General features: G+C 28.3%; 1 protein-coding gene and 1 non-coding gene across 2 annotated transcripts in view; both read left to right on the forward strand.

Annotated features, from left to right (window-relative positions):
* Window positions 1-25,227, forward strand: part of LOC129746177 (NADPH oxidase 5) — a 357,046-nt gene that overhangs the window by 200,575 nt on the left and 131,244 nt on the right. The window lies entirely within an intron of this gene.
* On the forward strand, window positions 11,329-11,401 carry Trnav-uac (transfer RNA valine (anticodon UAC)). Its single transcript has one exon. It is a non-coding gene; the product is annotated as a tRNA-Val (tRNA).

A 25,227-nucleotide genomic window follows, 5' to 3' on the forward strand; every position in this document is an offset into this window, starting at 1 on the left:
ACTTTCCTTTCTCCCCGCCGGAAGAAGGAAGGGGTCTCAAACAATCATTAGAACATGACACGTTCCCAAATACCCGCCCACGCCAAATTTGGTTCCATTTGCTTAATTAGTTTTTGAGTTGTTTACAAAATTATAAAAGAGGCCCCTCCTCCCTTTATTCTCTTGCTGGAAAGAGGGATGGGTCTCAAATAATCATAGAAATATTGTTCGTATCCAAATACACTCCCATGCCAAATTTGGTTCCATTTGCTTTATTAGTTTTTGAATTATGTAAAAAATATGAAAGAGGCCCCCTCCCCCTTTCTAGTGGAAATAGGGAGGGGTCTCAAATAATCACTGAAATATTTTTAGTATCCAAATACCTTCCCATGCCAAATTTGGTTCCAATATCTTGATTAGTTTTTGAGATATATGAAAAATTGTAAGGTAGCCCCTCTCCCCCCTTCCTATCAGCCCACTGAGAGGACGGAGGGATACCTAATATTCATAGAAATATTCCTTACAAGCTGATCCCGTACGAACTTCGTTTCGCTTTAAATCATTGGTTCGTCAAAATGAGTTTAGAAAATGAATTCGAAACATTCTTTTGAAAATTTTGGGGAAAAAATTCAACAGTGTTTAAAGTCGCTACTATTACTATTACTTGAAATTCAAATTACACAGTTGATTGGCTTTTTATTAAAATTTATGAGAGAGTGTTTTCTTCTCGATCGGTTGCAAAATCTAGACATTATGGCAGAAACATGTACTATTTGTTTATGTGCACGACTCTTTTGCTTGACCTTCATACTTAAATTGGTATCAATTAACTGCCTCCAACAAAATTATTGCACAAAACATTGAACATTCAATGAAACCTTCTTTTTTGTCTCATGGCCCGAAATTCGAAAATTGAAACCAATTTTACGTTCCTCAAAACTCCCTTGTGCCATTTTTTCTTTTCAAATTATATGTAAAATAACGTCAGGAACTTGAAAACAGTGATCAGTGAATATAAACGCCCTTTTCGCCGACCCTTGACACGGAACATGCCTAGAGTCCACCTAGAGTCAATTGCTCATAGTTTATAACCCTCATCTGAACATTTTTATCTCAATCCGATGCATGGTCACGACAATATCGCGAAAACAGTGAGCAACTAACATGAACGGTCTTTTTTTGACCACGATTCAAAACTTGACACCTGAAATCAATTATCTTTTCAGTTAAACTCCCATGTGTCAATTTTCATTACAAATCTATGCTCAATCAAGAGAATATCGTAAAAACAGTGAACAGATAATAACCCCTTTTGCCGACCCCTGAGTCAAGATTTGAAACCTGAAAGCAAAAGAGCGTCCCTAAAAACTCCTATGTGGCAATTTTCATCTCAATCCAATGTAGAATAACGTCAATATCGCAGAAACATTAAAGTTGGGTATGGACGACTCCTTCAGCCGACTTCTGATCCGCAATTCGAAACTTGAAATCGATTGTTCGTCTCTCAAAAGACTCATGTGCAAATTTTCATCATCGTCCGGTGTATAATAACGCCAATATCGCAAAAACATTAATCAGTGAATATGGACGACCCCTTTGGTCGACCCCTGACCCTAAATTTGATAACTGTAATCGATTGCTCGTCTCTCAAAACACACATGTGCAAATTTTCATTACAATCCGATGTATAATAACGCCAATATCGCAAAAACATTAATCAGTGAATATGGACGACCCCTTTGGCCGACCCCTGACCCTGAATTTGATAACTGTAACCGATTGTTCGTCTCTCAAAACACTTATGTGCAAATTTTCATCACAATCCGGTGCATAATAACGCCAATATCGCAAAAACATTAATCAGTTAATATGGACGACCCCTTTGGCTGACCCCTGACCCTAAATTTGATAATTGTAATCAATTGCTCGTCTCTCAAACAATCATGTGCAAATGTTCATCACAAACCAATGTAAAATAAAGCCAATATCGCAAAAACATTAATCAGTGGATATGGACGACCCTTCTTGCCGACTCCTGACCCTAAATTTGATAACTGTAATCGATTGCTCGTCTCTCAAAACACACATGTGCAAATTTTCATTACAATCCGATGTATAATAACGCCAATATCGCAAAAACATTAATCAGTGAATATGGACGACCCCTTTGGCCGACCCCTGACCCTGAATTTGATAACTGTAACCGATTGTTCGTCTCTCAAAACACTTATGTGCAAATTTTCATCACAATCCGGTGCATAATAACGCCAATATCGCAAAAACATTAATCAGTTAATATGGACGACCCCTTTGGCTGACCCCTGACCCTAAATTTGATAATTGTAATCAATTGCTCGTCTCTCAAACAATCATGTGCAAATGTTCATCACAAACCAATGTAAAATAAAGCCAATATCGCAAAAACATTAATCAGTGGATATGGACGACCCTTCTTGCCGACCCCTGACCCTAAATTTGATAACTGTAATCGATTGCTCGTCTCTCAAAACACACATGTGCAAATTTTCATTACAATCCGATGTATAATAACGCCAATATCGCAAAAACATTAATCAGTGAATATGGACGACCCCTTTGGCCGACCCATGACCCTAAATTTGATAACTGTAATCGATCGCTCGTCTCTCAAAACACTCACGTGGAAATTTTCATCACAATCCAATGTAAAATAAAGCCAATATCGCAAAAACATTAATCAGTGGATATGGACGACCCTTCTTGCCGACCCCTGACCCTAAATTTGATAACTGTAATCGATTGCTCGTCTCTCAAAACACACATGTGCAAATTTTCATTACAATCCGATGTATAATAACGCCAATATCGCAAAAACATTAATCAGTGAATATGGACGACCCCTTTGGCCGACCCATGACCCTAAATTTGATAACTGTAATCGATTGTTCGTCTCTCAAAACACTCATGTGCAAATTTTCATCACAATCCGACGGAAAATAACGTCAATAACGCGAAAACAATATTTGTCTTGTATAGACGACCCCCTTCGGAAGGGGTCATCCAAAAATCTATAACATTTTTCATCATTCCTGGTCCTAATGAGCATCCATGCCAAATTTCAGCTCTCTAGCTCTTAAGACGGCTGAGTCTATAGAGGACAAACAAACAAACAAACAAACAAACAAACAAACAAACAAACATACAGATAATTGCTTTTTATATATATAGACTAGCAGACCCGGTAAACTTCGTCTTACCGTGTTAAACTTGGCGTTCATTTTCCATTTTTTTCCTCGCTGATTAATTAAAAAAAAAAGCATAAAATATTGAATTGTTAATCCTTTCACTTTTATGAACATGTGCTAGTTTTTTTTACATTTCCTTCCTTTCCGTTTACTCGAAATGTCCCGCTTAATTCTATCGAAATAAAACCTTATAATTTTAACTCAATTCATCGGTTCTTTATTTAAATCATCAAAAAATAACCTTCAATAAATTTTACATGCATCTTACATGAATACTTTTTATATACTTTGCCAAATGATCAGGTATCAGGTTCTCGTTGCAAATTCAATTTTTTTCACCACTCGACGTAATCGTCCAACTTGGCATGCCTCGTGCTTAGAAATTCCACTTTTTGTAACTTGTTCCATGAATAACTGCATGTTGATAATATGTATGTTTCATTTATTGTATAGTTGATTAGTTGATTTATTCTGCTTTGCTCAAGTTCACATTAAGGTTTTAATAGCAATGAAAAGTTTTTCTTTTTTTTATGGAAATAGAATTTTGACAATCGGGACAATTTTTGGAGTATTTGGCTAATATTTTGCCTTAAGCAGCGCTTTCAGCTCCCAGTTAGTTTTGGATTGTATATTTTTTAGAGCTGAAGAAATTAAAAACATTAGAGGAAATTTTTTATTAACCGTTTTCAAACAGTTTTTTGTTCACCATACCCACCCTTAGAAGCAGTTTGAATTAATATCCATATTTTTACTAAAATTATGTTCAAAAAAATTCCACCACATTCCATACTTATAACCATGACACATTTCAACTTGAAGTGTTCCAAACAGCACTTGTCATGGCATGAAATTTGGAGATTTTGTATACTGCAAATCACTATTTTATATTGATTAAAGTAATTGATGTTCTGATTTCCAAATTTCCTGAACATTGTTGGTGGTGATCTGCGATTTCATTTAAGATTATGTGATATTTTCCAGATTCAATAACATTTAACTGAAAAGCAGATTTTCAAAAATTAAATGGATCGAAAAGAAATAATCCGTTCAGGCTACGATGGTTTCATGAGTTCATTTAAATTTCTGGAAATTTTTCATGTCAACATCACTCAAAATCTAATAAAAATTAAGTGCCTTTTTTATTATAAATCTTAATTTTATATAAAAAAAAAATACCGGTGATAGTGCAATTGGATATCATAACAGTTCAAATTTCATATTCTTTAAAAAAATGAATATTTTCATAACAATCTCAGTTATGTTGGCAAAAAGAAATATCTAAATATACATTTGTCTCATTTATTAGGGCAAGTGAAAACCCATAGCTCTTTTTCAGATGCGTCAGTGAAAAGACTTTAAATAGAATTCTATATCTACTTGCTTTTGTTTGTCTGTTTATCTACTTTCATTGATAAATCTGCAGTTTCTCTCCGAAATAAATTTGTGTTTCGTACTTAAATCTCACTGAATGCTGTTTAGCCAAAAGACCTTGATTTACCTTTAGTTTATTTAGTCAGATTGTTTATTTGAGGCCAACAATTCAAAAATGAGGAAATAGCTTATACATTTTTTGTAAATGATGATCGGTTGCACTTGCTCTAGTTTACCTTCTCAACTGAAAATTATTCCAGAAAATGCATATCCTCACTTTTTGTTATGAAAAAATTGTTTATTTATATAAAACTTTCACTTATGCTTGCAAAAAATCAAAAAGTTATCTCGTTCGGCCATTAAATACATCATTCTATATAATCTATTTTAAAGGAGAGGCCCTTCATGATTTTTTTTTAATTTTCATAGATTTTTATGTTGTTTTAAAAATTTGAATGGCACTTGATACATCATCAGTTTAGTACATTTGTGCATGTTCAAAAAATGCTTTCGATCTATTACTATCAAAAATATCTTATTATTTTTTCTTTTTTTTTTATATATGAATCAAAACTAACCTTTTAAGCGTATTGGATTACACAATTGTATGTAAATCTTCCCACTTTCCATTTTTCAAACGTCCGCAAAGAGTCATACCATTATTCCATATGCATCTTTACTAAAATTGCTGCTATTACTAACATGAAATCATTATTTTTTTATTTTTAAAATCATTATATGGTTTTGATTCGATCGGCAAAATTTAAATCTGGGTCACATCTAGGCGTCATTCATTTATGTGCTGTACAAATGAGCTAGAAATCAAGATGAAAAAAACACATCTAGGCTTCATATTGCCACCACGTGCATTAACAGTATGCCTGGTTGAGAAATACGCGCCCAAATGTTTTCACTAATCAGTATGCTATGCCTCTTCCACAAAGTTTGCTGGCGACGCCTCGACCATGGAGATGAAAAACAAACCGCCCGGCGCCCAAAGGAAAGAAAATTTCTCAAAAATGGATGTCATGACTTTTATTTCATTCAAATTACTACAAATTTAATTATTGCAGATGATTGATGCGACTTTTTGCTATTTTTATTCGATATAAACCGATTCGCATGCCTACAGAATATTCTAAAAATAATTTCATTTGAATCTTTTGGGTCATTTCGGAGGAGAAGTACTACAAACACCGTTACAAGAGAATTTTATATAATAGATTGTAAGGTAGCCCCTCTCCCCCCTTCCTATCAGCCCACTGAGAGGACGGAGGGGTACCTAATATTCATAGAAATATTCCTTATTTTCAAACCCCGCTCCATGCCAAATTGGATACCATTTTGGCTTGATTAGATTTCGAGTTATGCAAAAAATTGTTTTTTGTTTGGGAGACCTCCCCCCCTTCATGAGAGAGGGAGGGGCCTTAAACCATAATAGGAACCTTCCCCTGCCTCCAATACCCCCACCTGCCAAGTTTCGCGCAAATCGGTTCAGTAGTTTCCGAGTCTGTAGGGAACAGACAGACAGACAGACAGACAGACAGACAGACAGACAGACAGACAGACAGAAATTCATTTTTATATATATAGATTTTATTTTAAATTTTATTATTTGGAATATCCTATACTGCTGATATTTTCATATTTATGATCAATAAAACGGTGAAAACAATTTTTTTCTAGAGAAATTTCTATTTTATCGACGGTTTTGGACCAGATTTATGCGTTTTTTTTTTTTGTTTTTATGGATTTCTATGGTTTATTCAAATCAATGATCTCTATACTTTTTGCCATAATTGGTATACAATTGTAGAAGTTATGATTGTTTTACTGTAACATAAATGCTTCATTATGGTTTTATTTTATAATAAAGAGACCTTCAGTGTACAGTAGAATAATTAAAATAAGTAAGGGATGAACAAAATATGATGAATCTGGCGCGCTGCAGGCTAGTTTGCTATCGATCACTTGCAATTCACTTTTGCCAACAATACTGATAATTTTTGAACTTGTAAGATCGACAAAAAGATTGAAATGTATTTTTTTAGAAAAATTTCAAATTTATCACAGTTTTAGACTAGATTATCCATTAAATAAATTTATTTCCAAAAAACTGTAAAATTTTATTTAAAACAAAGAATTTAAGACATGATTTAAATAATATAGTGGGTTGGAAATCGTGGAAGCTAAGATTATTTAATCTTAACAGTAATGCTAGCTCTTTGAATAAAATGGAAGAATCACAGAGTGCAGCAGAGTTACAAAACTTGGGCTAGAAAATAATAAAAATAAAAAGGTTAAATCAAACTCCAGGCTTAAAATGATAACTGTATCAAAAGACAGAAACAAGCAAAATTTAAGCTAGATTGAACTGCTGTAGCGATTTGCATGAAGTCTGAAGTGCGATTGGAATTTTGAGACATTGAACTCAGGAGAAGTATAAAAACCGATTTCTAATCAAAGATGTTTTTAACGTATCGTAAACTTTCCAATATTTACTATCGTAATATTTTTTTCAAAGCTTAAATTAAGGCAAACGTTTCTACTCCTGATCGCAGCACGATAAGAGTTATCTTAAAAAAGTTTAGCGGTTCCTAGTGTTTACTTATTTTCTTAATCATTGAGCTTTTTTTCAATAACATTCTCTCCAGTGTTGCCACATTCAAAAAATCTAAAAATTATGGATAAAAATTGATTTATGTTATTTTAAATATTTCTAATAATTTAAGATAATTTGACCCTCTCAGACTACTAACAGGATTTGCCAGCCAATTTTAATTTTTTTTTTTTTGGATTAAAAGATACTCTTTACGCATTTTTTATGTTAAACAGCTCTGTAACCATGTAGTTTAAAAAATTTTTTTTCAATGACATTGTTGAGTTCAATTTAATTATAAAGCACTAAAAATATATTCATTTTTTAAAAATTTCAAACAGAAAATTTTCAAAAAAAAAATTTTGTATGGGGGGTCACCGACAAAATATTTTAATTTACGGTGAAAATGAACCAGAAGAAGCTCTACTTTCTACCCATGCAAAAATTAGCGTTATTGTATTTTTTTTTTCTTTAAGTCCTTCTACGAAACACACCATGATTTTAGAACGTTGTTAGAAGAAACTGAGCTATGATTGTAATTATTGTATAATTCCAAACGGTTCTTCATAATTAAAACTAAAATTGGTGATTTTTTCAAGATTTTTAGAATTTTGTAGAGAAATTTAAATTTTAGATAAATAAACGGAAAATGGCCGAACACATCAACTGAAAAATGTGTTTTCTCGAAATTAACCTTTTTTTTAACAAATCATTTATTTGTCCTTCTTATACCCCTTTGACTCCAAGAACCTCATATATGTATTTTGAGCCGTTATCATAATTAAACAATTTAAATGACGATTAACAGTTTTTATAAAAATAAACCATTCTTTATTTTCCAAAAACTTGCCTATGTCTTAATTTTTCCCAGGAAAGATAAACCTAGTGATAAAACTATCCCGTCATCTTTCGACTATTTTCTCGGAAAAGCCAATCGCTCAAGTTGAATATTCGGAAGATATTTGTCTAATTTCTGATCAACGCGGCTACATTTCAAGATTCACACCAATTATATCGCCGATACTGCTTTTAGCTTATCCACACAAAAATAATTAAAATTTTAAGTAGAAATCAAGCTTAATGATTAAATCCACTCTGAACCTGGAAATTCGGTTATTTCAATTGCAATTGATTAGGATTTTTTTATTGAAAAATAGTATTTACTATCAGAAATTAGCCCTTCATTCAATTTGTTTTTATTTCATTTTTAAAATATACAAAGAGTTTGGAAATATTGAGCGCATGAAGAAAAAAACGATTTTTTACTTTTATCATAATTTATTCGTTGCAAAATTGTTACTATTTCCTTCAATAAAAATAGATTTCCCAAAGCTTCATACCTAAGAATCTGTTTTTAAAAATCATATTTTAGAATTGAAATTATTTTTAGAAATTGAAGAATAGAAACATGAATTCATAATAGTTCAATATTTTAGAATCACGATTGAGAAAATACTTCAGAAAAGTAATAAAATATTCAGTTTTAAATGCATAACAATTATTAACAAAATAATTTCTCAAATAAATCTTTGAATTTCCTAACGTATTTTAGAAAAATGAGAAACATTAATATTTTGTTGAAATTTTTGCGCTGATGTAAAGATGCTCAGGAAAAATAATGTAGATAACTTGAAGATTTTTTTAACATTTTCTTCTACCAAAATGTGTGTGTGTGTTTTTTATTCATATATGAAATAAAATTCAAATCGAAAAATGTTCATAGAGTTCTTTTAGTGATAATTTTTGAACTACCTAATAAACAAATGACGAAAATTATCTTTTTATCAATATTTTATCGCACTGAATATTAAAAACTCGCAGATTGCTTTATAAAAGAATGTATAAGTTGTATAAAAGGATGTCAAAATAAGTTTGTTGAGAAAATTGGTTAAAAGTTTTCGCTGTTTTTCTTTAATATAGATTTTTCTGATTTTGTGACATGAAATTTCAAGGGAAGACAAAAAGGAATGTGCAGCAAATGTGGAAGTCTCATTTCCAATTGCAACCCCACTCGCCACCCCCCCCCCCCCCCCTCCTTCCTCTCATCACCCCCTCCCTTCGCTTTCTTGTTTCGCTGACGTTGTTTTGCTATATACTCACGTTTCCTTTATTTTCTGATTTTTGAAAATTTGGAAAATGGTGACCGAAGTAAAAGAGGAGAGAAGAGATTTTTTTCTGTTTTTCTGATTAAACGATTACTTGTGAGCTAGCTGAACAGGAGGCCGTTCAAATCTTCTATGGAACTTTAAAGTTTCATTAAGAACTTAAATTTTGGACTGAATAAAACGAACTTCGGCACATTGATTATACTGGTTAAGCTGTGTTTGATCTTTTTACGAGACTTTTGGTTGCTTGGATATTAACGCAAGATTTGCGCAATGTTATATCGTTTCGAAACAAGATCGATATATTGATTTAAGTCAGGAGTGTCAAATTGACACTTCAGGGACTTTAACGGGTAAAAATTTCTGGGACGGATGAGTGTTAATTATGTCATGATAAAATTCTGGTGGCTTTCGGTTAAACCGTGAAAAAAGCCTTTTTCGTACATAAAGGCACGCCAAACTTCTGTTAAAGAAAAATAATGAACAACTTGCTACTGATTTCGATGAAACTCAATATCGTCAGACTGTTTATGAAATTCGAGCACCCAATAGCAACGCGAATCTGCAGAAAGTCGCTGTCATCTAGAAGCAAAATCACACACCCCGACAGGTCATGTCAAGTTGACTTGCCGAACACCGAACTGAGCCAGCTACTCGCCAACATGTTGATGAGTGCTCTCGTGCTACCACTCATTTTATAACTATATCGATCGTCGTCGTCGTCTGTCTCAGATGGGGTTGGGGAAAGATTTATGGTTTAACAATCGATAAGTGACGGTTTTCGTTTCAACAAACATGACGACGACGCTCTGATTTTACCTTGATATCGATGCAAAAGGAGGGCGTCGTGTGCTTCTGATAAATATTGTTGGGCAGAGATTTTTCACCCGGGTCGAGTAATAGCGTAGTGATTAAATTGCGAACCCAGCAACTTCCCAAGTGATTCGGACGGAGGCGACACGTTAGAAATGGTATCAATTAAGTCAATTAACAACTTTGTTGGCGGGGACCTGTTGCGTTGCGAGAGTGCCCTCGGCGAATTTTTCGAACCAGATTGGCCACTGATACCTACTGGTTGATTGGTCCTAGTGCGCTGCTGTGAAGAACGATCACATGGCGATGGCGTTTAGCATACATATTTTGCCCAACGACATGACCGACGGCGACGCCCAAAAGAGAATTCTTAACAAGGGTTGTTGATCCGTTAACGGGTTTTGTCCTGGTCCAGTCAGGTCCAGTCTATCACTTACTCACCCAGCTGGAGGTTGGCCCTTTTGGGGATTCTCCGTCGTAAGTATCAACATGTCTTCTCAGCTTCGACTCCCTCCTTCGGGGATTCAGCAGGCACCACGTGAATGTGGTCAAACAAGTGTTACTGGCGCGCTTTTATCGCACCCGCAGATAACGATCTGGAATGCGCGCACCCATCTCGACTCAAGCTATCAACGATAAAGATCTGGAATCGTCGTCCATCGCCTGATACCCAAGTAAGGATCGGTGTTCATCAATCTCGGTAGCTGGGCTCAGGTGTCCAAGTGAGGAATCTTACTGTCCTCTCCTCGATCGTGTGTACAGGAAATCAGATTATGTATGTACCAGATGACGACGGACGATGGCGACGTCCCCAGGGAAGCTGGACAGTTGTTTGTCGATCAGCTGGAAAGCGCTGACACGTTCCGATATGGCAGACACTCGTTAATTGGTGATTTTGTTTTACTTTTTTCTTGTTTTTTCTTCCATGTCAGCATGGGATCTCGTTTGTCAACCTGGTGGGAGTTTTATTTCTTAATTTTGTGGACGTAGTTTTTTTTTTTAAATAAAAACAGGCTTTGTGGTTTGAGCTTTCAACTCACTCAAGCCAAAGTGAGTTGCAATTTAAGGTTGCAAAGCTTTAACCATCACGAAAAAGCAAACAAGTGGAAGAATACTATGATAACAAAATAGGAATAACCTTTCTATTTTTGTTGATTTGTCCATCCACAGGCTATTTGAACGCACTCAACCGTGATATAGCCCTCGTTAGATAAATTTATTTCTGGGATTGACAAGGGTTTCCGTAGTGTAGCGGTTATCACGTCTGCTTTACACGCAGAAGGTCCTTGGTTCGAACCCGGGCGGAAACATTGTTTTTTTTGAATAACATCCAACTCATTGCAGCACATTGAGCCCCAAAAACACGGGATACAATCATCTGTTGAAATCAAAATTCATCCATCTTTTTCATAAAAACAAAATACCTAAAACTGAAATATCCAAGTGGGATTTCTAAGCATTTTTCTAAGCACAAATGACAGGAGAGAATTTCGTTCGTGGAAGCAAATTGAATCCAATCAGACATCAGACATCTTTTGTCTCGTGCTAGTTTTTCCGTTCCCTTTTTTCTTCCTCTCTTTTCGATCGCATTGAAAAACCTGTGCAATAGAGTTGTTTTTGATATTTCTCACAAACACTTGCTGAGCGTGTACAGATAAGATGGGACAATTTAACCTAAAAATCTCTCGGTACAAAAAACGGGCAGCTGTTGGGCAGTATTTTTTTATGAGAAGGTGCTTGCAAAACAAGCTCAACAAAAGTTGACCAAAAATTTACGAAAAATGTGCAAACAGTTCTCACATAAGAGCAGACATTTCAGAATAACATTTCCATAAATGTTATACGACACTTGAATGATCTAAAAAATTCTAAATAATTTTAAATCTTTTTCCACTATTGAACAAAGCTCCAATACTTGATTTTAACAGAATCGACACAACTGCCTAAATTGACCAAATTAAGCACATTAAAAATTAACAAAATTTCTTTATTGACAAAATTCACAAAGTTGACGAAAGTCGCGAATTCCATAAAGATGGTAAAACGACTATAATCGAAACAAAAAAAAAAAAGTTGACAAAAAAATGGCAAAATGGACAAAATTTACAAAAATGAAAAAAATAGACTAAATGGACAAAACTGACACAATTTACCAAAATGCCAAAATTGACAAAATTGACCAAATCGACAAAATTGACTAAAAATGACAAAATTGACAAAATTGACAAAATTGAGAAAATTGACAATATTGACAAAATTGACAAAATTGACAAAATTGACAAAATTGACAAAATTGACAAAATTGACAAAATTGACAAAATTGACAAAATTGACAAAATTGACAAAATTGACAAAATTGACAAAATTGACAAAACTGACAAAATTGACAAAATTGACAAAATTGACAAAATTGACAAAATTGACAAAATTGACAAAATTGACAAAATTGACAAAATTGACAAAATTGACAAAATTGACAAAATTGACAAAATTGACAAAATTGACAAAATTGACAAAATTGACAAAATTGACAAAATTGACAAAATTGACAAAATTGACAAAATTGACAAAATTGACAAAATTGACAAAATTGACAAAATTGACAAAATTGACAAAATTGACAAAATTGACAAAATTGACAAAATTGACAAAATTGACAAAATTGACAAAATTGACAAAATTGACAAAATTGACAAAATTGACAAAATTGACAAAATTGACAAAATTGACAAAATTGACAAAATTGACAAAATTGACAAAATTGACAAAATTGACAAAAATGACAAAAATGACAAAATTGACAAAATTGACAAAATTGACAAAATTGACAAAATTGACAAAATTGACAAAATTGACAAAATTGACAAAATTGACAAAATTGACAAAATTGACAAAATTGACAAAATTGACAAAATTGACAAAATTGCCAAAATTGACAAAATTGACAAAATTGACAAAATTGACAAAATTGACAAAATTGACAAAATTGACAAAATTGACAAAATTGACAAAATTGACAAAATTGACAAAATTGACAAAATTGACAAAATTGACAAAATTGACAAAATTGACAAAATTGACAAAATTGACAAAATTGACAAAATTGACAAAATTGACAAAATTGACAAAATTGAAAAAATTGACAAAATTGACAAAATTGACAAAATTGACAAAATTGACAAAATTGACAAAATTGACAAAATTGACAAAATTGACAAAATTGACAAAATTGACAAAATTGACAAAATAGACTAAATTGACAAAATTGACAAAATTGACAAAATTGACAAAATTGACAAAATTGACAAAATTGACAAAATTGACAAAATTGACAAAATTGACAAAATTGACAAAATTGACAAAATTGACAAAATTGACAAAATTGACAAAATTGACAAAATTGACAAAATTGACAAAATTGACAAAATTGACAAAATTGACAAAATTGACAAAATTGACAAAATTGACAAAATTGACAAAATTGACAAAATTGACAAAATTGACAAAATTGACATAATTGACAAAATTGACAAAATTGACAAAATTGACAAAATTGACAAAATTGACAAAATTGACAAAATTGACAAAATTGACAAAATTGACAAAATTGACAAAATTGACAAAATTGACAAAATTGACAAAATTGACAAAATTGACAAAATTGACAAAATTGACAAAATCGACAAAATTGGCTAAATTGACAAAATTGACAAAATTGACAAAATTGACAAAATTGGCAAAATTGACAAAATTGACAAAATCGACAAAATTGATAAAATTGACAAAAATGACAAAATTGACAAAAATGTCAAAAATGCCAAAATTGATAAAATTGACAAAAGTGACATATAGAAAGACTGACAAAATTCACTATATAAACGAAATTGAAAAATATGATCGAATGGACAAAATTCACTATATATATACGAAATTGAAAAAAAATTGTCAAAATAAACAAAATTTATAAAATTGACAAAATTAACAAAATTGACAAAATTGACAAAATTGACAAAATTGACAAAATTGACAAAATTGACAAAATTGATAAAATGGACAAAATCGACAAAATTGAGAAAATTGACAAAAATGACAAAATTGACAAAAATGTCAAAAATGCCAAAATTGATAAAATTGACAAAATTGAAAAAATTGACAAAATTGACAAAATTGACAAAATTGACAAAATTGACAAAATTGACAAAATTGACAAAATTGACAAAATTGACAAAATTGACAAAATTGACAAAATTGACAAAATTGACAAAATTGACAAAATTGACAAAATTGACAAAATTGACAAAATTGACAAAATTGACAAAATTGACAAAATTGACAAAATTGACAAAATTGACAAAATTGACAAAATTGACAAAATTGACAAAATTGACAAAATTGACAAAATTGACAAAATTGACAAAATTGACAAAATTGACAAAATTGACAAAATTGACAAAATTGACAAAATTGACAAAATTGACAAAATTGACAAAATTGGCAAAATTGACAAAATTGACAAAATTGACAAAATTGACAAAATTGACAAAATTGACAAAATTGACAAAATTGACAAAATTGACAAAATTGGCAAAATTGACAAAATTGACAAAATTGACAAAATTGACAAAATTGACAAAATTGACAAAATTGACAAAATTGACAAAATTGACAAAATTGACAAAATTGACAAAATTGACAAAATTGACAAAATTGACAAAATTGACAAAATTGACAAAATTGACAAAATTGACAAAATTGACAAAATTGACAAAATTGACAAAATTGACAAAATTGACAAAATTGACAAAATTGACAAAATTGACAAAATTGACAAAATTGACAAAATTGACAAAATTGGCAAAATTGACAAAATTGACAAAATTGGCAAAATTGACAAAATCGACAAAATTGATAAAATTGACAAAAATGACAAAATTGACAAAAATGTCAAAAATGCCAAAATTGATAAAATTGACAAAAGTGACAAAATTGACAAAATTGACAAAATCGACAAAATTTGCAAAATTGACAAAATTGACAAAATTGACAAAATTGACAAAATTGACAAAATTGACAAAATTGACAAAATTGACAAAATTGACAAAATTGACAAAATTGACAAAATTGACAAAATTGACAAAATTGACAAAATTGACAAAATTGACAAAATTGACAAAATTGACAAAATTGACAAAATTGACAAAATTGACAAAATTGACAAAATTGACAAAATTGACAAAATTGACAAAATTGACAAAATTGACAAAATTGACAAAATTGACAAAATTGACAAAATTGACAAAATTGACAAAATTGACAAAATTGACAAAATTGAAAAAATTGACAAAATTGACAAAATTGACAAAATTGACAAAATTGACAAAATTGACAAAATTGACAAAATTGACAAAATTGACAAAATTGACAAAATTGACAAAATAGACTAAATTGACAAAATTGACAAAATTGACAAAATTGACAAAATTGACAAAATTGACAAAATTGACAAAATTGACAAAATTGACAAAATTGACAAAATTGACAAAATTGACAAAATTGACAAAATTGACAAAATTGACAAAATTGACAAAATTGACAAAATTGACAAAATTGACAAAATTGACAAAATTGACAAAATTGACAAAATTGACAAAATTGACAAAATTGACAAAATTGACAAAATTGACAAAATTGACAAAATTGACAAAATTGACAAAATTGACAAAATTGACATAATTGACAAAATTGACAAAATTGACAAAATTGACAAAATTGACAAAATTGACAAAATTGACAAAATTGACAAAATTGACAAAATTGACAAAATTGACAAAATTGACAAAATTGACAAAATTGACAAAATTGACAAAATTGACAAAATTGACAAAATTGACAAAATCGACAAAATTGGCTAAATTGACAAAATTGACAAAATTGACAAAATTGACAAAATTGGCAAAATTGACAAAATTGACAAAATCGACAAAATTGATAAAATTGACAAAAATGACAAAATTGACAAAAATGTCAAAAATGCCAAAATTGATAAAATTGACAAAAGTGACATATAGAAAGACTGACAAAATTCACTATATAAACGAAATTGAAAAATATGATCGAATGGACAAAATTCACTATATATATACGAAATTGAAAAAAAATTGTCAAAATAAACAAAATTTATAAAATTGACAAAATTAACAAAATTGACAAAATTGACAAAATTGACAAAATTGACAAAATTGACAAAATTGACAAAATTGACAAAATTGACAAAATTGATAAAATGGACAAAATCGACAAAATTGAGAAAATTGACAAAAATGACAAAATTGACAAAAATGTCAAAAATGCCAAAATTGATAAAATTGACAAAATTGAAAAAATTGACAAAATTGACAAAATTGACAAAATTGACAAAATTGAAAAAATTGACAAAATTGACAAAATTGACAAAATTGACAAAATTGACAAAATTGACAAAATTGACAAAATTGACAAAATTGACAAAATTGACAAAATTGACAAAATTGACAAAATTGACAAAATTGACAAAATTGACAAAATTGACAAAATTGACAAAATTGACAAAATTGACAAAATTGACAAAATTGACAAAATTGACAAAATTGACAAAATTGACAAAATTGACAAAATTGACAAAATTGACAAAATTGACAAAATTGACAAAATTGACAAAATTGACAAAATTGACAAAATTGACAAAATTGACAAAATTGACAAAATTGACAAAATTGACAAAATTGACAAAATTGACAAAATTGACAAAATTGACAAAATTGACAAAATTGACAAAATTGACAAAATTGACAAAATTGACAAAATTGACAAAATTGACAAAATTGACAAAATTGACAAAATTGACAAAATTGACAAAATTGACAAAATTGACAAAATTGACAAAATTGACAAAATTGACAAAATTGACAAAATTGACAAAATTGACAAAATTGACAAAATTGACAAAATTGACAAAATTGACAAAATTGACAAAATTGACAAAATTGACAAAATTGACAAAATTGACAAAATTGGCAAAATTGACAAAATTGACAAAATTGGCAAAATTGACAAAATCGACAAAATTGATAAAATTGACAAAAATGACAAAATTGACAAAAATGTCAAAAATGCCAAAATTGATAAAATTGACAAAAGTGACAAAATTGACAAAATTGACAAAATCGACAAAATTTGCAAAATTGACAAAATTGACAAAATTGACAAAATTGACAAAATTGACAAAATTGACAAAATTGACAAAATTGACAAAATTGACAAAATTGACAAAATTGACAAAATTGACAAAATTGACAAAATTGACAAAATTGACAAAATTGACAAAATTGACAAAATTGGCAAAATTGACAAAATTGACAAAATTGGCAAAATTGACAAAATCGACAAAATTGATAAAATTGACAAAAATGACAAAATTGACAAAAATGTCAAAAATGCCAAAATTGATAAAATTGACAAAAGTGACAAAATTGACAAAATTGACAAAATCGACAAAATTGGCAAAATTGACAAAATTGACAAAATTGACAAAATTGACAAAATTGACAAAATTGACAAAATTGACAAAATTGACAAAATTGACAAAATTGACAAAATTGACAAAATTGACAAAATTGACAAAATTGACAAAATTGACAAAATTGACAAAATTGACAAAATTGACAAAATTGACAAAATTGACAAAATTGACAAAATTGACAAAATTGACAAAATTGACAAAATTGACAAAATTGACAAAATTGACAAAATTGACAAAATTGACAAAATTGATAAAATGGACAAAATCGACAAAATTGAGAAAATTGACAAAAATGACAAAATTGACAAAAATGTCAAAAATGCCAAAATTGATAAAATTGACAAAATTGAAAAAATTGACAAAATTGACAAAATTGACAAAATTGACAAAATTGACAAAATTGACAAAATTGACAAAATTGACAAAATTGACAAAATTGACAAAATTGACAAAATTGACAAAATTGACAAAATTGACAAAATTGACAAAATTGACAAAATTGACAAAATTGACAAAATTGACAAAATTGACAAAATTGACAAAATTGACAAAATTGACAAAATTGACAAAATTGACAAAATTGACAAAATTGACAAAATTGACAAAATTGACAAAATTGACAAAATTGACAAAATTGACAAAATTGACAAAATTGACAAAATTGACAAAATTGACAAAATTGACAAAATTGACAAAATTGACAAAATTGACAAAATTGACAAAATTGACAAAATTGACAAAATTGACAAAATTGACAAAATTGACAAAATTGACAAAATTGACAAAATTGACAAAATTGACAAAATTGACAAAATTGACAAAATTGACAAAATTGACAAAATTGACAAAATTGACAAAATTGACAAAATTGACAAAATTGACAAAATTGACAAAATTGACAAAATTGACAAAATTGACAAAATTGACAAAATTGACAAAATTGGCAAAATTGACAAAATTGACAAAATTGACAAAATTGACAAAATTGACAAAATTGACAAAATTGACAAAATTGACAAAATTGACAAAATTGACAAAATTGACAAAATTGACAAAATTGACAAAATTGACAAAATTGACAAAATTGACAAAATTGACAAAATTGACAAAATTGACAAAATTGACAAAATTGACAAAATTGACAAAATTGACAAAATTGACAAAATTGACAAAATTGACAAAATTGACAAAATTGACAAAATTGACAAAATTGACAAAATTGACAAAATTGACAAAATTGACAAAATTGACAAAATTGACAAAATTGACAAAATTGACAAAATTGACAAAATTGACAAAATTGACAAAATTGACAAAATTGACAAAATTGACAAAATTGACAAAATTGACAAAATTGACAAAATTGACAAAATTGACAAAATTGACAAAATTGACAAAATTGACAAAATTGACAAAATTGACAAAATTGGCAAAATTGACAAAATTGACAAAATTGACAAAATTGACAAAATTGACAAAATTGACAAAATTGACAAAATTGACAAAATTGACAAAATTGACAAAATTGACAAAATTGACAAAATTGACAAAATTGGCAAAATTGACAAAATTGACAAAATTGACAAAATTGACAAAATTGACAAAATTGACAAAATTGACAAAATTGACAAAATTGACAAAATTGACAAAATTGACAAAATTGGCAAAATTGACAAAATTGACAAAATTGGCAAAATTGACAAAATCGACAAAATTGATAAAATTGACAAAAATGACAAAATTGACAAAAATGTCAAAAATGCCAAAATTGATAAAATTGACAAAAGTGACAAAATTGACAAAATTGACAAAATCGACAAAATTGGCAAAATTGACAAAATTGACAAAATTGACAAAATTGACAAAATTGACAAAATTGACAAAATTGACAAAATTGACAAAATTGACAAAATTGACAAAATTGACAAAATTGACAAAATTGACAAAATTGACAAAATTGACAAAATTGACAAAATTGACAAAATTGACAAAATTGACAAAATTGACAAAATTGACAAAATTGACAAAATTGACAAAATTGACAAAATTGACAAAATTGACAAAATTGACAAAATTGACAAAATTGACAAAATTGACAAAATTGACAAAATTGACAAAATTGACAAAATTGACAAAATTGACAAAATTGACAAAATTGACAAAATTGACAAAATTGACAAAATTGACAAAATTGACAAAATTGACAAAATTGACAAAATTGACAAAATTGACAAAATTGACAAAATTGACAAAATTGATAAAATGGACAAAATCGACAAAATTGAGAAAATTGACAAAAATGACAAAATTGACAAAAATGTCAAAAATGCCAAAATTGATAAAATTGACAAAATTGAAAAAATTGACAAAATTGACAAAATTGACAAAATTGACAAAATTGACAAAATTGACAAAATTGACAAAATTGACAAAATTGACAAAATTGACAAAATTGACAAAATTGACAAAATTGACAAAATTGACAAAATTGACAAAATTGACAAAATTGACAAAATTGACAAAATTGACAAAATTGACAAAATTGACAAAATTGACAAAATTGACAAAATTGACAAAATTGACAAAATTGACAAAATTGACAAAATTGACAAAATTGACAAAATTGACAAAATTGACAAAATTGACAAAATTGACAAAATTGACAAAATTGACAAAATTGACAAAATTGACAAAATTGACAAAATTGACAAAATTGACAAAATTGACAAAATTGACAAAATTGACAAAATTGACAAAATTGACAAAATTGGCAAAATTGACAAAATTGACAAAATTGACAAAATTGACAAAATTGACAAAATTGACAAAATTGACAAAATTGACAAAATTGACAAAATTGACAAAATTGACAAAATTGACAAAATTGACAAAATTGACAAAATTGACAAAATTGACAAAATTGACAAAATTGACAAAATTGGCAAAATTGACAAAATTGACAAAATTGACAAAATTGACAAAATTGACAAAATTGACAAAATTGACAAAATTGACAAAATTGACAAAATTGACAAAATTGACAAAATTGACAAAATTGACAAAATTGACAAAATTGACAAAATTGACAAAATTGACAAAATTGACAAAATTGACAAAATTGACAAAATTGACAAAATTGACAAAATTGACAAAATTGACAAAATTGACAAAATTGACAAAATTGACAAAATTGACAAAATTGACAAAATTGACAAAATTGACAAAATTGACAAAATTGACAAAATTGACAAAATTGACAAAATTGACAAAATTGACAAAATTGACAAAATTGACAAAATTGACAAAATTGACAAAATTGACAAAATTGACAAAATTGACAAAATTGACAAAATTGACAAAATTGACAAAATTGACAAAATTGACAAAATTGACAAAATTGACAAAATTGACAAAATTGACAAAATTGACAAAATTGACAAAATTGACAAAATTGACAAAATTGACAAAATTGACAAAATTGACAAAATTGACAAAATTGACAAAATTGACAAAATTGGCAAAATTGACAAAATTGACAAAATTGACAAAATTGACAAAATTGACAAAATTGACAAAATTGACAAAATTGACAAAATTGACAAAATTGACAAAATTGACAAAATTGACAAAATTGACAAAATTGACAAAATTGACAAAATTGACAAAATTGACAAAATTGACAAAATTGACAAAATTGACAAAATTGACAAAATTGACAAAATTGACAAAATTGACAAAATTGACAAAATTGACAAAATTGACAAAATTGACAAAATTGACAAAATTGACAAAATTGACAAAATTGGCAAAATTGACAAAATTGACAAAATTGACAAAATTGACAAAATTGACAAAATTGACAAAATTGACAAAATTGACAAAATTGACAAAATTGACAAAATTGACAAAATTGACAAAATTGACAAAATTGACAAAATTGACAAAATTGACAAAATTGACAAAATTGACAAAATTGACAAAATTGACAAAATTGACAAAATTGACAAAATTGACAAAATTGGCAAAATTGACAAAATTGACAAAATTGGCAAAATCGACAAAATTGATAAAATTGACAAAAATGACAAAATTGACAAAAATGTCAAAAATGCCAAAATTGATAAAATTGACAAAAGTGACACATAGAAAGACTGACAAAATTCACTATATAAACGAAATTGAAAAATATGATCGAATGGACAAAATTCACTATATATACGAAATTGAAAAAAAAAAATTGTCAAAATAAACAAAATTTATAAAATTGACAAAATTAACAAAATTGACAAAATTGACAAAATTGACAAAATTGACAAAATTGACAAAATTGACAAAATTGACAAAATTGACAAAATTGATAAAATGGACAAAATCGACAAAATTGAGAAAATTGACAAAAATGACAAAATTGACAAAAATGCCAAAAATGCCAAAATTGATAAAATTGACAAAATTGAAAAAATTGACAAAATTGACAAAATTGACAAAATTGACAAAATTGACAAAATTGACAAAATTGACAAAATTGACAAAATTGACAAAATTGACAAAATTGACAAAATTGACAAAATTGACAAAATTGACAAAATTGACAAAATTGACAAAATTGACAAAATTGACAAAATTGACAAAATTGACAAAATTGACAAAATTGACAAAATTGACAAAATTGACAAAATTGACAAAATTGACAAAATTGACAAAATTGACAAAATTGACAAAATTGACAAAATTGACAAAATTGACAAAATTGACAAAATTGACAAAATTGACAAAATTGACAAAATTGACAAAATTGACAAAATTGACAAAATTGACAAAATTGACAAAATTGACAAATTGGCAAAATTGACAAAATTGACAAAATTGACAAAATTGACAAAATTGACAAAATTGACAAAATTGACAAAATTGACAAAATTGACAAAATTGACAAAATTGACAAAATTGACAAAATTGACAAAATTGACAAAATTGACAAAATTGACAAAATTGACAAAATTGACAAAATTGACAAAATTGACAAAATTGACAAAATTGACAAAATTGACAAAATTGACAAAATTGACAAAATTGACAAAATTGACAAAATTGACAAAATTGACAAAATTGGCAAAATTGACAAAATTGACAAAATTGGCAAAATTGACAAAATCGACAAAATTGATAAAATTGACAAAAATGACAAAATTGACAAAAATGTCAAAAATGCCAAAATTGATAAAATTGACAAAAGTGACACATAGAAAGACTGACAAAATTCACTATATAAACGAAATTGAAAAATATGATCGAATGGACAAAATTCACTATATATACGAAATTGAAAAAAAATTGTCAAAAGAAACAAAATTTATAAAATTGATCAAATTGACAAAATTGACAAAATTGACAAAATTGACAAAATTGACAAAATTGACAAAATTGACAAAATTGAACAAATTGACAAAATTGACAAAATTGACAAAATTGACAAAATTGGCAAAATTGACAAAATTGACAAAATTGACAAAATTGATAAAATTGACAAAATTGACAAAATTGACAAAATTGACAAAATTGACAAAATTGACAAAATTGACAAAATTGACAAAATTGACAAAATTGACAAAATTGACAAAACTGAAAAAATTGACAAAATTGACAAAATTGACAAAATTGACAAAATTGACAAAATTGACAAAATTGACAAAATTGACCAAATTGACAAAATTGACAAAATTGACAAAATTGACAAAATTGACAAAATTAACAAAATTGACAAAATTGACAAAATTGACAAAATTGACAAAATTGACAAAATTGACAAAATTGACAAAATTGACAAAATTGACAAAATTGACAAAATTGACAAAATTGACAAAATTGACAAAATTGACAAAATTGACAAAATTGACAAAATTGACAAAATTGACAAAATTGACAAAATTGACAAAATTGACAAAATTGACAAAATTGACAAAATTGACAAAATTGACAAAATTGACAAAAATGACAAAAATGACAAAATTGACAAAATTGATAAAATTGACAAAATTGACAAAATTGACAAAATTGACAAAATTGACAAAATTGACAAAATTGACAAAATTGACAAAATTGACAAAATTGACACAATTGACAAAATTGACAAAATTGACAAAATTGACAAAATTGACAAAAATGACAAAATTGACAAAAATGACAAAATTAACAAAATTGACAAAATTGACAAAATAGAGAAAATTGACAAAATTGACAAAATTGACAAAATTGACAAAATTGACAAAATTGACAAAATTGACAAAATTGACAAAATTGACAAAATTGACAAAATTGACAAAATTGACAAAATTGACAAAATTGACAAAATTGACAAAATTGACGAAATTGACAAAATTGACAAAATTGACAAAATTGACAAAATTGACAAAATTGTCAAAATTGACAAAATTGACAAAATTGACAAAATTGACAAAATTGACAAAATTGATAAAATTGACAAAATTGACAAAATTGACAAAATTGACAAAATTGACAAAATTGACAAAATTGACAAAATGACAAAATTGACAACATTGACAAAATTGACAAAATTGACAAAATTGACAAAATTGACTAAATTGACAAAATTGACAATATTGACAAAATTGACAAAATTAACAAAATTGACAAAATTGACAAAATTGACAAAATTGACAAAATTGACAAAATTGACATAATTCACAAAATTCACAAAATTGACAAAATTGACAAAATTGACAAAATTGAAAAAATTGACAAATTTGACAAATTTGACAAATTTGACAAATTTGACAAATTTGACAAAATTGACAAAATTGACAAATTTTACAAATTTGACGAAATTGACAAAATTGACAGAATTGAGAAAATTGACTTAATTGACAAAATTGACAAAAATAACAAAAATGACAACAATGACAAAAATTACAAAAATTACAAAAATTACAAAAATTACAAAAATTACAAAAATTGAAAAAATTACAAAAAAATTACAAAAATTCAAATTTTTCCTAATTCCCCAAACTTACAAAAATTACAAAAATAAGAAACAGTATCATTCAAGATATTCCAGAATTCAGTCATTCAAAAATCTTCAACTAGTTGCATTTTTTTTTTTAATTTTTTTTAATTATGTTATTTATATAAAAATCATGATTATTTCAAAATACTTTTATCCTACAAACAATTTTGAAACTATATTGTTCAAATTTATTTTGGATTTACTGCGTTCAAAATTCTTTAATTTATTAATCAGGCATTTGTTTATTATTTTGTGTTATATGTATCCAAATATAATTTACAGGCTGTAAGAAAAGCTACAATCCACTCTCAAGTGTATTAAATCGGGTTTTTTCGTATGTTTTTGATCAATGTGTAAGGATTTTGGTGTCCAATGCTTAACTCCCGAAATCCACTCTATCCACTTTTTTGACAGGAATCGAAAACTTCTTTTATTGTCATGATGATCTTTGATCGAAGTACAACATTCCCCTTATTGGTAATATTACATTAAAAACTGATCCTTAGATTATAGGTTGAAACATAAAATCAGTATTTTTCTGCAAACACTGTACC

Source organism: Uranotaenia lowii, chromosome 2 (genome assembly GCF_029784155.1).
Source record: "Uranotaenia lowii strain MFRU-FL chromosome 2, ASM2978415v1, whole genome shotgun sequence".
In the NCBI taxonomy this organism is placed as follows: domain Eukaryota; kingdom Metazoa; phylum Arthropoda; class Insecta; order Diptera; family Culicidae; genus Uranotaenia; species Uranotaenia lowii.